Raw genomic sequence first — 17,861 nt, forward strand, 5'->3', positions numbered from 1 at the left:
TCTAACGTTATGAGAAATTGCTAGTGTTTTCCAAATGCCTACACCTCCGGCAATTTATGAGAGGCCCAGTTACTTCCACATTCTTGTCCATACTTGATATTTTTATTCTTTCTAATTTTAGCTATCTTAGTGCATGTGTAGTGGTATTTCATTGTGGTTTAATTTGCATTTTCCTGATGATTAATGATGAGCATTTTGCTATTTTTTTAAATTTGCCATTATTAAATGAGGCGCTTATTTGCTATTTGTAGGTATGCTTTGGAGAAGCATCTATTCAAATTCTTTATTTTTTAAAAAACACCTTTTTATTTTGAAATAATTATAGGCTCATAGGAAGTTGCAAAAATAGTACAATGAGTCTGATGTACACTTCTCCCAGCTTTCCAATAGTGACATGTTATGTAGCTTGTAGTACAGTATCAACACCAGGAAATTTACATTGGTATTACTGTTAACAGACTTTATTCAGTTTTATCTTTAATAAACCTGCATTTTTTTGGTATGTGGATGTGTGTGTGTGTTCTATGCATTTCTATCCTATGCAAAGATTTGTGCAGTTACTACAACAATCAAGATACAGAATTGTCTATTACCACAAAATGACTCTCTCATGCATACCCCATCACACAGTCCATCCCATCCTTTGTCCCTATCCTTTAGTACCAGTGTTTGTTTTCTATCGCTATGATTTTATCACTTTGAGAATAAATAGGATCATATAGTATGCCGCCTTTTGAGAGTGGCTCTTTCACTCAGCATAATTCCCTTGAGATTTACTCACATTGTTGTGTCTATCAGTAGTTTGTTCCTTTTTATTGCTGTGTAGTATTCCATCGTATGATAGACGTATCAGAGTTTTAACACTCATTGAAAGACATTTGAGTTGTTCTAGTTTTCGGCTATTTATAAAGCTGCTGTGAACATTCATGTACAGATTTTTATGTAAACACAGGTTTTTATTTTTTTTTGGATAAATGCTCAACAGTGCAATTTCTGGGTTGTATGGTAAATGCATGTTTAATTTCACAAAAAGATGCCAAACTATTTCCCAGAATGGCAGTACCATTTTGCATTCCTGCTAGCAAGGTATAGGAAATCCAGTTTCTCTGCATTTTTGCCAGTATTTGGTATTGCCACTTTTCTTTCCTTCCTTCCTTCTTTTTTCTTTGTTTTAGCTGGTTTAATAGGTGTATAGTGATATTGCCTATGTTTTTAATTGGGTTGTCTTCTTATTATTGACTTAAAAGTATTCTTTATACATTCTGAATGTATGTCTTTTATGAAATATATATTTTTCCAACACTTCTCCCAGTTTGTGGTTTGCCTAATTTACTTTCTTAACATCTTTTAAAGAGCAAAGGTTTTTAATTTTGATAAAGTCCAGTTAATCAATTTTAAAATTCTATTTTTCATGATTTTTTCTGTCATATCTAAGAAATCTTTGCTTAACCCAGGGTCAAATAATATTCTCCTAATTTTTTCTTATACTCATATAGTCTTTGCTTTTATCCATAGGTCTGTGATCCATTTTGAGTTTATTTTGATATATGCTATGAAGTAAGGGTTGAGGTTTGCTTTCTTTTCATGTGGATATCCAGTTGTTTCAATGCCATTTGTTAAAGAGCTTATCCTTTCCATACATAATTACTTTGGAAACTTTGTCAAAAATTGACCATATATGTATAGGTCAGTTTCTGGACTTTCTGTTCTGTTTCATTGATCTGTATGTTTATTCTTATGCCAATACCACACTGTCTTGATTACTTTAGCTTTAGAGTATGTCTTAAAATCATGTAGAAAAAGCAACTTTGTTGTTCTCTTCAAAATTGTCTTGGCCTATCTAGTTCCTTTGCATTTCTATATAAATCAGCTAGGATTTTAACTGAGACTGCATTAAATTTATTAATCAATTTGGGGAGACTTGACATCTCAGTGATATTGTGTCTTCCACCCCATGAACATGGTGTGTCCCTCCATTTATTTAGGTCTTCTTTAATTTTTCTAAACAATATTATGTAGCAGTCTTTCACAATATTTGTTAAGTCGATTCCTAAGTAGTTTGTATTTCTTAATGCTGTTTTAAATATTATTTAAAAATATTAAGTTCCAAATCGTTCATTGCTAATATGTAGCAGTTGATATTTTACATGTACTCTGTGACATTACTAAACTCCCTTATGAATTCTAGTAGTTTTTTTTTTTTTTTAGATTTCTTAAGATTTTCTACATAAGTAATCATACTGTCATAAAAACACTTCTCTTTACCTTTTCCTATCTGTAGACTTTTTGTTTCTTTTGCTTTCCTGATTGTATGGGCTAGGATGTTCATACAATATTAGATAGGAGTGGTGAGAGCAGATGTCATTGCCTTTTTCCAGATCTATCTGCTGAATTTGGATTGCTATTACTTTATTAAAGAATTTTACACTAATGTTCATACGGCGTATTAGTAATTTCTTTTAATACTTTTGGTTTTGGTTTTGGGGTAATGCTGACCTTATAAAATGAGGTGGGAAGTGCTCTCTCCTCCTCTGTTTTCTGAAAGACCTTAGGTAGGATTGATATTATTACTTCACCAGTAAAGCCATCTGGATCTGGCATTTTCTTTCTGGGAAGGCTTTCAATTATAAATTCAATTCCTAGATTACAGTTATACCTACTCAGATTTTCTGTTTCATTTTGAGCCAGTTTTGGTAATATGAGTCTTTCAAGGAATTTGTCCATTTCATATAAGTTGTTTATTGTCAAAAGCTTTGTGTCATTTTCCTATTACCTTTTTAATGTCTGTACGCTCTGTAGTGAGTCCTGTTTTGTTTCTGATACAGTTAATTTCTGTATTCTCTGTTACTTTCCTGATCAACTGAGCAAGAGGTTCATAAAACTTATTTTTCTTTTCAAATACCATATTTTCCCAATTTGTAGTCTCTATTTCATTGACTTTCCCTATTGTTTATTTTCTATTTTATTGATTTGATTTTTCCTCTTGTTTCCTTTTACTATAGTTTTAATTGATATTCTTTTTCTTGCTTCATAAGATTGGAGCTTACAACATTGTCTTGGACCTTTCTTCTGTTCTATAAATTTAAAGTTATGTATTTCCCTCCAAGCACTGCATTGTTGGCATCACACGATTTAAAAAAATCGAAATATAATTCATGTACCCTAGAATTTACTCTTTTGAGGCATGTACAGTAAATCGGTAGTTTTTAGTATATTTACAAGGTTGTACAACCCTCACCACAGTCTAATTCCAGAATATTTCATCACTCCAAGAAGAATCCCTATACCAATTAGCAGTCACTTTCGATCCCACCTTTCCTCCAGCCACTGGCAACCATTAATCAATTGGACAACATTTTGTTTACTGTTCATCAGTTGATGTACATTTTGATTGTACCCTCTTTTTGGCTTTTATGAATAATGCTTCTCTGAACATTCGTGTACAAGTTTTTGTTTGAACATATGTTTTCAATTCTCCTGGGTATATACCCAGGAGTGGAATTGCTGAGTCATATGATAACTCTATGTTTAGCTTCTTGAGGAGCCTCCAAACTGCTTTCCACAGTGCCTGCACCATTTTGCATTCCACCAGCTCAGTTTATCCACATTCTCTCTAAATTTGTTATTTACATTTTTTATTATATCCATCCTAGTGTGTATGAAGTGATATCACACTGTGGTTTTTTGTTTGTTTGTTTTTGTTTTTCAGGTCATCTTTATTTTTACTGATTTTCTGTGTTCTTTCAATTGTGTGTTCACATTGTGGTTTTGATTTTCATTTCCCTAATGACTGATGTTGACTGTCTTCTCTCTAACTCAAGGGGTAGTCAGCCTTTTTGTTCAATTCAGGCCTTCAATTGATTGGGTGAGGCCCAACCACACTGGGGAGGACAGTTTGCTTTACTCAGTCTACTGATTTAAATGTGAATCTCATCAAAAACACCCTCATGCAAACACCCAAAGTAATGTTTGGCCAAATATATGGGCGCCCTGTGACTCAGTCAAGGTGACATTTAAAATAGCCATCATGAAAAAAAAAAAAAAATCTTAAAAATGCAAAAAATCCATGACTAACAAATACCAAAAAATTAAAGAAGGATCAGTAAAAATAAATAAATAAAACAAAATAAATAAATAAATAAAATTAGCCATCATGCCCTCCTTCAAGATTTTGGGGGGGTGGTTAAGCTCCACCTCCTGGCTTGGGGAGTGTCTACAGATTTTTGAAATTCTTCTGTAAGGAAGATTTGCCACTTTTTCCCCATTGAGTAGGTCTTTGTTCCTCACAACTGACCAATGTGCCCTAAAACAGAAGGCCTAAAAGCCATGAAGGAGATAAATGTTCCTTTGGTATGATGTTTTAGGTTAAATAATAGAATATTATTTAAATCTAGAATATTTTAGATTTAAACAATAGAAATTAAAAAAAAAAATCCAGATCCTTCCCTCATATCCTACAGAATTTAGTGTCTTTCTGGTGACATTTGGTGAACTAGACCTCCCACAATGGTATGGTTCCTCTCAGTTTATCAGATATTTACTGAGTAGCTATTATGTGCTAGGGATGATGCTTAGACTGAGAATATGATGACAAGAAGTCCTGGATTCAAAGAATTATAATCCAGTGAGTCAAGCACAGGTGTAGAGATAGAAGATTTGGGTTGAGCCCTGCTTTATCACCTACTCTGACCTTAGGCAGGCAGGTTAAAAATTCTTTGAATGTCAGCTTCCTCATTTTTCAAAAGAACATAATGGTAGTGATGATAATGATAATAATAATAATACCTGGTTCACAGGGTTGTTGTAGTAACTAAATAAAACAGTATTTGTGAGGAAAAAGTTTTTAGATTGCTGCACAAATGCTATTGTTCTCAATCACAACAATAGGCAAGATAGGCAAAATAGATGTCATTATCTCCAACTTTTGTAGCTTTGGCATAATGATTAAGTATCTTGTGCAGAATCACACAGCCAGTTATGTGCGCTGCTCACTTCAGAACACAGGTCTTTGCATTCTGTTGTTTCCACCCCACTGCCCTGCAAGAATCTGTTGCATTCCTATTTATAAGGGCAGCCTGTCTATTTTTTAAATTATTCTGGAACACATTTAAAAATCCATAATGTGAGATTAAAAAAAAAAGAAAAAACTTCTGGTTTGCATTTATCTTGGCAGCTTGGAGAAAACATATTTTTCTGGGCATGTTTGGAAATGGATGATCGTTTTTGATTCTTAGCCATATCCTCCAGGCTTTCCTTGGGACACTTTCAGAGATTATCTTTGGGATTCAGGAAAGCATAATGTCATTTTATTTTTCAAATCCTCAGGGTGTTAGGAGTTTTGCGTCTTATTTTTCCAGACTGCCCTTTCATTGTAACTATTATTTTTTAAATCTAATATTCATAATTCATTTTGTTGAAGAAGAGATTTCATTTTATGCCAATAAATATGTATGAATATTGGAAGATGAAAAAAACATGCCTGAGCTGTGAGTGCTGGCAAGAATTATAGGGCATGGTATAGCGAGATAGAATGTGGGGATTAAGTCACTGTGCTCCTCTGTATAAACCACATGACTGAGAAGAGAATGGGAATCATCTTCTGAAATTCCTCTTGGAAATACCTTCAAAAGCATATTGGAAAAAGATAATTAAATTAAAAGGACACAGTTTATTTTATTTGTAGAATCATAATCCTCCATGGGAGATCTGGGTAAATAGACTTCAAAATTTTGGCTTTGTTCAAGATTCCTTGACACATTCGGTGGTTTGAAAAAATAATTTAAATTCACTCTCTGAAAATTAGAACAATTGTAGTTCATAACACTGTACTTGGAACTTGGGAGTTAATTATAGTAATGGCTGGTATTTAATATATGATTACTATGTGTCAGACCATATGCTAAGCATGTAACTAGCTGTTAACTCATTTAATCCTCTCCACACTTTGGGAAGTAAGTATAATTATTGTTTCTATTTTATAGATAAGAAAACTGTAGTAGAAAATTTTCAGTGTATTATAATCATCTGTTTACATATTGGTCCGTTCCTCTGGACCTGAGGGTAGGCATTGAACCCTCATACTATTCATCTCCCATGCTTAGCATAGACTCTGGTTCATAGGCAGTCAATAAATACGATCTAATCTATGCTTCAGGAAGCCACTGAGTGTACGATGGATTGAAGTTCATTGTTTAGGCAAAATCCAATAAGAATTTATATTTGGATGAAGAAAGTAGAAAAAGAAATGTAGAGATGTGAAAAGGTAAATAGTAAGTGATATAAGATTTTAAGTAAAGGCAGCATTATAAGCTATCTCTAAAAGAGCTGTTTGGGACTATGTTACTGGGTTAAAGGCCATGTACAGGCTTTACCTTGTTTTATTGTGTTTCACCTTATTGTACTTTGCAGTTATACATTTTTTTAAAAATTGAAGGTTTGTGGCAACCCTGCATTGAGCAAGTTCATCAGTGCCATTTTTTCCACCAGCATTTGCTCACTTCGTGTCTCTGTGACACATTTTGGTAATTCTTGCAATATTTTAAGCTTTTCATTATTATTTTTGTTATGGTGATCTGTGATCAGTGAGCTTTGAAGTTACTGTTGTAATTGTTTTTGGGAGCCGCAAGCGGCGCCGATATAAGATGGTGAACTTGAGAAATGTGTGTGTTCTGACTGCTCCATGGACAGGCCACTCCCCCATCTCTTTCCCTCTCCTTGGACCCCCCATTCCCAGAGATACAACAGTATCGAAATCAGGCCAATTAACAATCGTACAATGGCTTCTAAGTGTTCAAGTAAAAGGAAGTGTCACACATCTTTCACTTTAAATCAAAAGCTGGAAATGATTATGCTTAGTGAGGAAGGCTTGTTGAAAGCCAAGATAGGCTGAAAGCTAGGCCTCTTGTACTAAACAGTTAGCCAAGTTGTGAATACAAAGGAAAAGTTCTTCAAAGAAATTAAAAGTGAACACACAGATAATAAGAAAGCAAAACAGCCTTATTGCTGATATGGAGAAAGTTTTAGCGGTCTGGATAGATCAAGCCAGCCACACATTCCCTTAAGCCAAAGCCTCATCCACAGCAAGGCCCTAACTCTCTTCAATTCTGTGAAGGCTGAGAGAGGTGAGGAAGCTTCAAAAGAAAAGTTTAAAGCTGCCAGAGTTTGGTTCATGAGGCTTAAGGAAAGAAGTCATCTCCATAACATACAAGTGTAAGGTGAAGCAGCAAGCATTGGCATAGAAACAGCAGCAGGTTATCCCGAAGATATGCCTAAGATAATTAATGAAGGTGGCTACACTAAACAATAGATTTTCAATGTAGATGAAATAACCTTATATTGGAAGAAGATGCCATCTAGGACTTTCATAGCTGGAGAGGAGAAGTCAATGCCTGGATTCAAAGCTTCAAAGGACAGGTTGACCCTCTTGTTAGGGGCTAAAGCAGCTGGTGACTTTAAGCTGAAGCCAGTGCTCATTTACCATTTTGAAAAAACCCTTCACAATTATGCTAAATCTACTCTGCCTGTGCTCTGTCAATGGAAAAACAAATCCTGGATGACAGCACATCTGTCGACAACATGGTTTACCGAATATTTTTAGCCCACTGTTGAGACCTACTGCCCAGAAAAAAAAAGATTCCTTTCAGTATATTACTGCTCATTTACAAGCAGCTGGTCATCCAAGAAGAGCTCTGATGGAGATGTACAATGAGATTCATGTTTTCATGCCTGCTAACACAACCTTCATTTTAGGGCCTATGGAACAAGGATTAATTTTGCCTTTCAAGTCTTATAATTTAAGAAATACATTCTGTAAGGTTCCTGTTGCCATAGATAGTGATTCCTTTGGTGGATCTGGGCAAAGTAAATTGAAAACCATCTGGAAAGGATTCACCATTCCAAATGACACTAAGAACATTTGTGATTCATGGGAACAGGTCAAAATATCAACATTTATAGGAGTTTGGAAGAAGTTGATTCCAACCTTCATGGATGACTTTGAGAGGTTCAAGACTTCAGTGGAGGAAATAACTGCAGATGTGATGGAAATAACAAGAGAACTAAAATTAGAAGTGGAGCCTGACTGTTAGCATTTGCCTTATGTATTGAGGTTCTCCTATGTTGGGTACATAAATACTTACAATTGTTATATCTTCTTCTTGGATCGATCCCTTGATCATTACGTAGTGTCCCTCTTTGCCTCTTGTAATAGTCTTTATTTTAAAGTCTATTTTGTCTGATATGAGAATTGCTACTCCAGCTTTCTTTTCATTTCCATTTGCATGGAATATCTTTTTCCATCCCCTCACTTTCAGTCTGTATGTGTCCCTAGGTCTGAAGTGGGTCTCTTGTAGACAGCACATACACGAGTCTTGTTTTTGTATCCATTCAGCCAGTCTACGTGTTTTGGTTGGAGCATTTAATTCATTTACATTTAAGGTAATTATCGATCTGTATGTTCCTATTACCATTTTCTTAATTGCTTTGGGTTTGTTACTGTAGGTCTTTTCCTTCTCTTGTGTTTCCTGCCTAGAGAAGTTCCTTTAGCATTTGTTGTAAAGCTGGTTTGTTGGTGGTGAATTTTTGTAGCTTTTACTTGTCTGTAAAGGTTTCAATTTCTCTGTCAAATCTGAATGAGATCCCTGCTGCGTAGAGTAATCTTGGTTGTATGTTTTTCCCTTTCATCACTTTAAATATGTCCTGCCACTCCCTTCTGGCTTGCAGAGCTTCTGCTGAAAGATCAGCTGTTAACCTTATGGGGATTCCCTTGTATGTTATTTGTTGCTTTTCCCTTGCTGCTTTTAATATTTTTTCTTTGTATTTAATTTTTCATAGTTTGATTAATATGTGTCTTGGCATGTTTCTCCCTAGATTTATCCTGCATGGGACTCTCTGCACTTCCTGGACTTGACTGACTATTTCCTTTCCTATATTTGGGAAGTTTTCAACTACAATCTCTTCAAATATTTTCTCAGTCCCTTTCTTTTTCCCTTCTTCTTGTGGGACCCCTATAATTTGAATGTTGGTGCATTTAATGTTGTCCCAGAGGTCTCTGAGATTGTCCTCAATTCTTTTCACTCTTTTTTCTTTATTCTGCTCTGTGGTAGTTATTTCCACTATTTTATCTTCCAGGTCACTTATCCATTCTTCTGCCTCAGTTATTCTGCTATTGATTCCTTTTAAAGAATTTTAAATTTCATTTATTGTATTGTTCATCATTGTTTGTTTGCTCTTTAGTTCTTCTAGGTTCATGTTAAACATTTCTTGTATTTTCTCCATTCTATTTCCAAGATTTTGGATCATCTTTACTATCGTTACTCTGAATTCTTTTTCAGGTAGACTGCCTATTTCCTCTTCATTTATTTGGTCTGGTGGGTTTTTGCTTTGCTCCTTCATCTGCTGCGTATTTCTCTGTCTTCTCATTTTGCTTAACTTACTGTGTTTGGGGTCTCCTTTTTGCAGGCTGCAGGTTCGTAGTTCCCCTTGTTTTTGGTGTCTGCCCCCAGTGGGTAAGGTTGGTTCAGTGGGTTGTGTAGGCTTACTGGTGGAGGGGACTGGTGCCTGTGTTCTGGTGGATGAGGCTGGATCTTGTCTTTCTGGTGGGCAGGACCATGTCCGGTAGTGTGTTTTGGGGTGTCTGTGAACTTAGTATGATTTTAGGCAGCCTCTCTGCTAATGGGTGGGGTTGTGTTCCTGTCTTGCTAGTTGTTTGGCATGGGGTGTCCAGCACTGGAGCTTGCTGGCTGTTGAGTGGAGCTGGGTCTTAGCGTTGAGATGGAGATCTCTGGGAGAGCTCTTGCCGATTTATATTACATGTGGCTGGGAGGTCTCTGGTGGACCAATGTCCTGAACTCGGCTCTTCCACCTCAGAGGCTCAGGCCTGACACCTGGCCTGAGCACCAAGACCCTGTCAGTCACGGCTCAGAAGAGAAGGAAGAAAAAAATAAAATAAAATAAAGTTATTAAAATAAAAAAGAAGAGAGCAACCAAACCAATAAAGAAATCCACCAATGATAACAAGAGCTAAAAACTATACCAAGATAAACATAAAAATCAGTAACTAGTCAGTCACATACAGCAAACCCCAAGACTTCAGTTGCTCCCAAAGTCCACCGCCTCAATTTTGGGATGATTCTATTCAGGTGTTCCAGAGATGCAGGTACATCACGTTGATTGTGGAGATTTAATCCGCTGCTCCTGAGGCTGCTGGGAGAAATTTCCCTTTCTCTTCTTTGTTCGCACAGCTCCCGGGTTTCAGCTTTGGATTTGGCCCTGCCTCTGTGTGTAGGTCGCCCTCTGGCGTCTGTTCTTTGCCCAGATAGGAGGGGTTAAAGGAGCCGCTGATTCGGGGGCTCTGGCTCGCTCAGGCCGGGGGGAGGGAGGGGTACGGATGAGGGGCCAGCCTGCGGCGGCAGAGGCCGGCGTGATGTTGCACCAGCCTGAGGTGCGCCGTGCGTTCTCCTGGGGAAGTTGTCCCTGGATCCCGGGACCCTGGCAGTGGCGTGCTGCACAGGCTCCCGGGAGGGGAGGTGTGGATAGTGACCTGTGCTCGCACACAGGCCTCTTGGTGGCGGCAGCAGCAGCCTTAGCGTCTCATGCCCGTCTCTGGGGTCCGCGCTGATAGCCGTGGCTCGCGCCCGTCTCTGGATCTCGTTTAGGCGGTGCTCTGAATCCCCTCTCCTTGTGCACCCCGAAACAATGGTCTCTTGCCTCTTTGGCAGCTCCAGACTTTTTCCCGGACTCCCTCCCCGCTAGCCATGGTGCACTCGTCCCCTTCATGCTGTGTTCACGCCGCCAACCCCAGTCCTCTCCCTGAGATCCGACCTCCGAAGCCCGAGCCTCAGCTCCCAGCCCCGCCCGCCCCGGCGGGTGAGCAGACAAGCCTCTCGGGCTGGTGAGTGGTGGTCGGCACCGATCCTCTGTGCGGGAACCTCTCCACTTTGCCCCCCGCACCCCTGTGGCTGCGCTCTCCTCCGCGGCTCCGAAGTTTCCCCCTCCGCCACCCGCAGTCTCTGCCCGCGAAGGGGCTTCCTAATGTGTGGAAACCTTTGCTCCTTCATGGCTCCCTCCCAGAGGTGCAGGTCCTGTCCCTATTCTTTTGTCTCTGTTTATTCTTTTTTCTTTTGCCCTACCCAGCTACGTGGGGAGTTTCTTGCCTTTTGGGAGGTCTGAGGTCTTCTGCCAGCGTTCAGTAGGTGTTCTGTAGGAGTTGTTCCACATGTAGGTGTATTTCTGATGTATTTGTGGGGAGGAAGGTGATCTCCACATCTTATTCCTCCACCATCTTGAAGGTCCTTCCTCTCATGGTTTTTAATGAGAAATATGAAGTGAGTTGGATCATCATTCCCCTATATTTCAGGTACCATTTTTCTCTGGCTGCTTTCAGGATATTTTCTTTGTCTTTTGTTTTTAGCAGTTTGGCTATGGTATTATCTGGGTATGGATTTTTTTGAGTTTATTCTGTTTGAGGTTCAGTGAGCTTCTTGAATCTGCAAGTTTATCTTTTGCCAAATTTGGGCATTTTAAAACCATTTATTTCTTTAAGTATTTTTCTGCATGATTCCTTTTGTTCTCCTTTGGAGACTCCAATGACACAAAGATTAGACCTTTTGGTATTGTCCCATAGGTCCTTTACGTTCTGCTTATACAAAAACTTTTAAAATCCCTATTGTTCAGATTGGATACTTTTTACTGATATCTTGAAGTTTGTTACTGAGCCCATCCAGTAAGTTTTTTATTTCAGTTATTGTACTTTTCCAGTTCTAACCTTTTCTTTTGGCTCTTTTTTTATACCTTCTATTTCTCTCCTGAGACTTCCTATTTTTTCATCTGTTTCAAGCGTTTTCGCATTTAACTGATTAGAGAATGATTTTAATAACCATCTTAAAATCTTGGTCCAATTTCAACATTTTTGTTCTTGGATGTTGATTGTCTTTTCCCTTGAGAAATGTCAAGATTTTACTGATTCTTTATATGTTGAATAATTCTGGATTTGATCCTGGACATTTTGAATATTATGTTATGGGATTTTAGGTTTTGTTTAAACTGGTGTAGTAGGCAACTGAACAGTTTAGGTTTAGCTTGCAAGTTCTTAGCCTGCCTCCTTTTGGCTGTGACTCCAACATCAGTGCAGTTTTCAAAGACTTTGCTGTGCTACTTGTGTCTGTCTCATGTGTGTAACACCCAGTGAGCAGTCTGGGTCTTAGGCAGTGGTCCATCTTGTAGATCAGTTCTTAATGCTGTTTATTTAGGGTCAGGTCCATATATGCAGAACTCGGAGATGAGCCCAGGAGTTCATACATAGTTTTTTGGGGTTTTTTGTTGTTGTTTTTTTTGTGGTATGTGGGCCTCTCACTGTTGTGACCTCTCCCGTTGCAGAGCACAGGCTCTGGACGCGCAGGCTCAGCGGCCATGGCTCACGGACCCAGCCACTCCGCGGCATGTGGGATCTTCCCTGACCGGGGCACGAACCTGTGTCCCCTGCATCGGCAGGCGGACTCTCAACCACTGCGCCACCAGGGAAGCCGCATACATAGTTTTAAGGCATTGCTTTCTGGAACTTCCTTCTGTCTATTATTCCCCCCAGGGAAATCTTTCCTGCTCTTAGGCATCCCCTTCCTGGTCTTCTAACCAGAAAGCCATGGCTCTCATTTCCCTGGTCTGTTATGCACTTCCCACAACTGTGTCTGCTACTGGGACCAAGTAGTGAGAGATCAGAGAGAAAAGAACAAAATTGGGGGCTTCCCTGGTGGCGCAGTGGTTGAGAGTCCGCCTGCCGATACAGGGGACGCGGGTTCGTGCCCCGGTCTGGGAGGATCCCACATGCCGTGGAGCAGCCGGGCCCGTGGGCCATGGCCACTGAACCTGCGTGTCCGGAACCTGTGCTCCGCAGCGGGAGAGGCCGCAACAGTGAGACAACAGTGAGAGGCCTGCGTACCGCAAAAAAAAAAAAAAAAGAACAACATTGGATTCCCCTTACACTCTTGGATCAGTGGTTCCTCTGGTCAGAGACAAGGGTTTCCTCTCTCTAAGTTTTGGGCATTTGTTCTGCTATTGTTGCCTCTGTGTCACTGTAGGATTACCCAGGGGCTGGGGCAAGAGAGGGAAAGAAAAACCCAGAGGATTTCCCTGGATCTTTCTGATCCATAAGAGGCCATTTTCCTGCTCCTTGGACAAGAAAGAGAGGACTTTTTTGGGAGCACTTTCCATCTGCTCTGGTATATAATTCTGGATTTTAGGTTGCCTTTGAGTCCAGGCTGGGAGAAACTAGATTTCAGGAAGACAGAAACTCACCCCCAGTTTAGCGGCTCTCAGATATCTGTTTGTCTTTACCAATCTACCGCTACCATTTCCTTTTCAAAGTCCTCCATACATCCTTTCCAAGGGGCTTAGTTGCATTCAGTGGGAGAGAGAGGGTGGGGTGTGTTATCTCCATTTCATTTGGAACTCAGAGAGCTCTTCTTTGCTCTGAATTACTTCAACCTAATATTTCTTAAGATTAAGGACTTTCTCTTATGTGACTACCTTATAATAATCAAAATCAATAAACTTAACATGTCCATAATACTGCTATCTAACCAAAGTCCATATTCAAATTTTTTCAGTTGCCCTAATAATTTCCTTTATAGTTATTCTTTTCCCTGGCTAAAGATCTATCCAAAGAGCATGCATTGTATTTAGTTGTCATGTCTCTTTATTTTCCTTTAATCTGGCTCAGTTCTTTAGTCTTTCTTTGTCTTTTATGGCCTTGATATTTTGAAGATACAGACCAATTATTTTATAGGATATCTTTAAGTTTGTGTTTGATGTTTCCTCATGATGAGACTCAGGTTATGTATTGTTGGCAGAAGTACCACATGAGATGTTGTGTTCTTAATGTATATTACAGGGGGTACATGATGTCTATTTGGACCATTATTGGGTTGTTATCTCTGATCACTCAGGTAAGGAGTTGCTTAACAGTTTTCTCTACTGTAAAGTTGGTATTTTGTGAATATTTTTAGGGGTTGGAGTTTGAATATGATTACAAGGTTAGAAGGAAAACTCTAGACTAGTGCTGTCCTGTAGAACACTCTGTAATGATGGAACGTTCAATTCTGCACTGTCCAATAGGTAGCCATTTGAAATGTGGCTAGTGCAACTGAGAAAATTTAAGGGGTAACATTTGAAGTTGAAAGTTTCCAGAGAAACTACCAGTTCCTAAAGAGTTTTTTCATACCCTGGTTTCCTGAAATGCTCTGAGAAGAAAAGAGTTGCAAGGTCAAGTCAATTAGGGATCAGTCTCCAGAGCATATTTGGTGAAACACAGTACAATATGCGGCCATCTTGCATTTTTTCATTTGTCCTAGTGCTAGTTGTAGGTGAAATTGTCAGCTAATTATTTTGTGAGTCCTCCCAAAACTTCTTAAGTGGTTTTTATAAATTAATTACTGAAAAGTACAGCCAAGTCGATGGTAATGATGGGGTTTACACCTGGGCCAGTCATCTGACTCCAAAAGCTGAGGTATTTCTAGTACATCAGCAATGGTAATGGAGAAAATGTTATTGAAGTTCAGGTTGCCTCATGAGACTTTGTCTAAAGTCTCATGATATAGGCAAGAGTGCTTCAAACATTTATTTCTAGTACTTGGATTCCATTTTATCAATGCAGACCCAGGAAATGTTTAGCATTCATGGAATGTGGTCATCTCAGTCTTTCTAAGGGAATTAATATTAATATTAATGGCCCTTATCAATGCACAGCATAGCTATCCGAGGATGTGTTTCTTTCTATTTAAGTAAATGAAATCTCAGAACAGATTGCCTTAGTGAAAGTCATTCAGAGCATCAGAGCAAATATTCTCATGCAAACATATAGTTATCACAAAAGGGTCTAAGTGTCTGTCAAAATCACACACATAATTAGTTACTGAAGGGAGCATGTGATAGTTGGAAGGTGTGAGGAAAGGAGGCTTGGAGCGGAGAGAAAGGAGAACAATTTGCAGAGACAAAGAACTGTTGAGCCAGAGACTAGAGCCAGCAATTGGGTGGTTTGAATTAGAGGAGAGTAAGCTATGTACAGTGTCTTCTTTCTCTTCCTTCAGCTGAAGTTCCTTTGGGAAGCTCTTTGCTGAGCCTGGGTTGGAGAAATTTCATTCTCATAACGGTAACTGTTGTTTTGACTGGCTCACACCAGCAGTTGAGAGCTGTAGTTTGAAGAATTCTCAAGCAAAGGGATTTTGTCTAGTTGATGAGCTCAGAATTCAGATAAGATCTTGAAAGTGGTAACAAGAGTCATTTGTTGTGTGAAGCTATAATTCTTGAAGGTAATTGGGTTTAAAAGCATAAGTATTTCAGAGATTGATTTCATCCTCAATAAAAGTAGATTTTACTTTCTTCTGAGGTACACATTGGAAGTTGTGACCCAGAAATGCCCCTCTAAGACATTACAGATGGCTATTTTCATGTGCTGTTTGGCATATGTTCAGGGAAACCACAAGGGAAAATTGGCTTTGAAATGCTTGTGCTGTAAGGTATATGCTGCGATACTTTGTAAAGACTCATTTTCTTGCCAAATATAACATTCAGTTACCAACTGGAAGTGTAAAAGTTCATATTTTCATGAAAATCTTAGCAATGAGTTTGAACATAAACAATTAAGCAATGCTTAATTATGTTTCATTTTTTCCATTCTTCAGTGCCTACTTACTTTACCACTAGAGGGCATTGTTGGCAGGGATATCAAGAGAAAGTAAAACAAAGAATTTTGTCTTTTTGAGATTTTTTTTCAGTTTTCATTTCAGCCAGTTAATAATAATGTACATTCAAAGCATACTTTATTTGTTATCTTTTTCTTCTGTTTTGCATCCCAAATACTTAACTTTTAGCCTTTTTTTTGTGCATTAATTTAATAAAAAACAAATTGTAAAATTTTTTTCAGGTTTCTAACAAATTCTAAATCTAGATCTGTTATTTTTTTCTCCTCAAATGTTATATATTCTTGCAGATCTTCTTTTGGTATATCATTGCACAGTTAGGGACTCATTCTTATTTTTTACTTGCTAAACGGTTGAAAGAATTCCATTTTCCATCTCATACCTTTCCTGATATTTGTCAGAGGATCAGGGGCCTATTTATAACAGGCAAAGTCTCTTTTACACACAGATGTTGAAATCTAAAAATGATAAGAGAAGTTCTTTCCATTTGGGGACAATTGTATAATTTATTGGAAGTTCTTCATGTGCAAAGTTTGCCTCTAGAATTCATTGTATTAGACACGGTCCTTTAGTTGCCAGTAATAGAAACCAAATCAGTCATGCTTATGCAAAAAATAGGGGGTGATGGTAATTTATTGTCAGGAAACAGAGATGTCTTATGGACTGTGGCCAATACAAGAACTGGAAGCTAGAGATCTATCAGGATACACTCAGTGTCTTGTGTCTGCTGCTGTCTATGTCATTACTTTATTCTGTTCTCTCTGTATATCAGTATTCTCTACCTCTTGCATCTCCATGGCAAAGTATGTCAATAGAGTGAGTGAAAATGACAAAAGGTCTCTTGCTTCTCAAGAAGAGGCGGTTCTAGCATTCTGTGAAGCTGGCTCCCTCGGGGTGGTGCAATACTGAAGTGATGAGTGGATTCCATGGTCATGGGCTCACTCCCACATCTTCTTCATGGTGAAGTAGGTCTCCTGGTTGGATGCCTTGTGTGGGTTTCCAGGCCTGTGGTTGAGATGCTCCATAGGCCCCTGAGTGTGGTGCTGGCTGAGGCTCTGGAATGTGTGTGTATCCCTGTGAGGATGAATGGCTGGCCTTTCCAGGATGTAGGGGTTCCACGTAGTCAACTTACTACTAAGTGGCTGGTTGACTTCCTTGAGGAATAATGCCATATTGGGGGTTCAGTATTGGTCTCTGTTGCTGGCAAGTTGGATATTCAAAGGCGGCAGTAGCTAGATTGGTCTCGGTAAGTGGGGTCCATGCTCTTGGGCTCACACATAACTTCTGTTTCTACCACCATGTTTGCTCTGTTTGTGTGTCTATCCTTCTTGCTCTGGGTGACCGATGACAAAGACTGGCTAATGTCAAGTGACTATTCATTTTGTCTCCTTGGTTGTTCAGGGCTTTTTCTGTGGTAGATGCTTTCTGGTCAGTATTCACATATAATACACAAGTTTTCACACTTCATGCTGTCACCTATATGTCTATCCACAAGACTCCTTGTTTCTCATCTTCCAGTTCTTTTCCTTCCAGTTCCCTAGCCAGACAGTCAGGCCATTGGATGCTGCCCAGGGATTTATATATATCCTCACCTTGGATCACTTCTCCTTTCACCCAAAGCCAATGAGCAATTGTACTGTTCACAGGTATACCATTGAGAAGAATTTCCTCTCTGTTGTCTTTCCAGGTGTAGCACAGAGGTACTGAAGTTTTAGTTTGCATTAGAATTATCTGGACAGCTATTCAAACCATAGATTGCTGGGCTCAACCCCCAGAGTTTCTGATTAAGTAGGTCTGGAATAGGAACCAATACTTTACATTTCTAACAAGTTTCTAGGTGATACTTCTGGTCTGGGGACTGTATTTTGAAAGCCACTGCTCTAGAGATTATAAAATGCATAATCTACACTTATTACAGTCTATAAGTAGCATTTTACCACTTCATGAACAATATGAAAAGCTTTTATCTCTAAAACTGCCCTTACTTATGACTACTCTTTTTGCTTTTATTGTCATGTATTTTACTTTAACCTATGTTATAAACTCTACCACATGTTATTTTTAAAATTATTTGTGTTGTTTTAAATAGTCACTAGTCTTCTAAAAAGTTTTAAGCGAATTAATCTTTTACATTTATCCATATGTTTATCCTCTCTGGAGCTTTTCATT

This window comes from Delphinapterus leucas, chromosome 11, assembly GCF_059928025.1.
Source record: "Delphinapterus leucas isolate spDelLeu-1000000601 "Yukka" chromosome 11, BTC_Dleu_Yukka2, whole genome shotgun sequence".
NCBI classification, from domain to species: domain Eukaryota; kingdom Metazoa; phylum Chordata; class Mammalia; order Artiodactyla; family Monodontidae; genus Delphinapterus; species Delphinapterus leucas.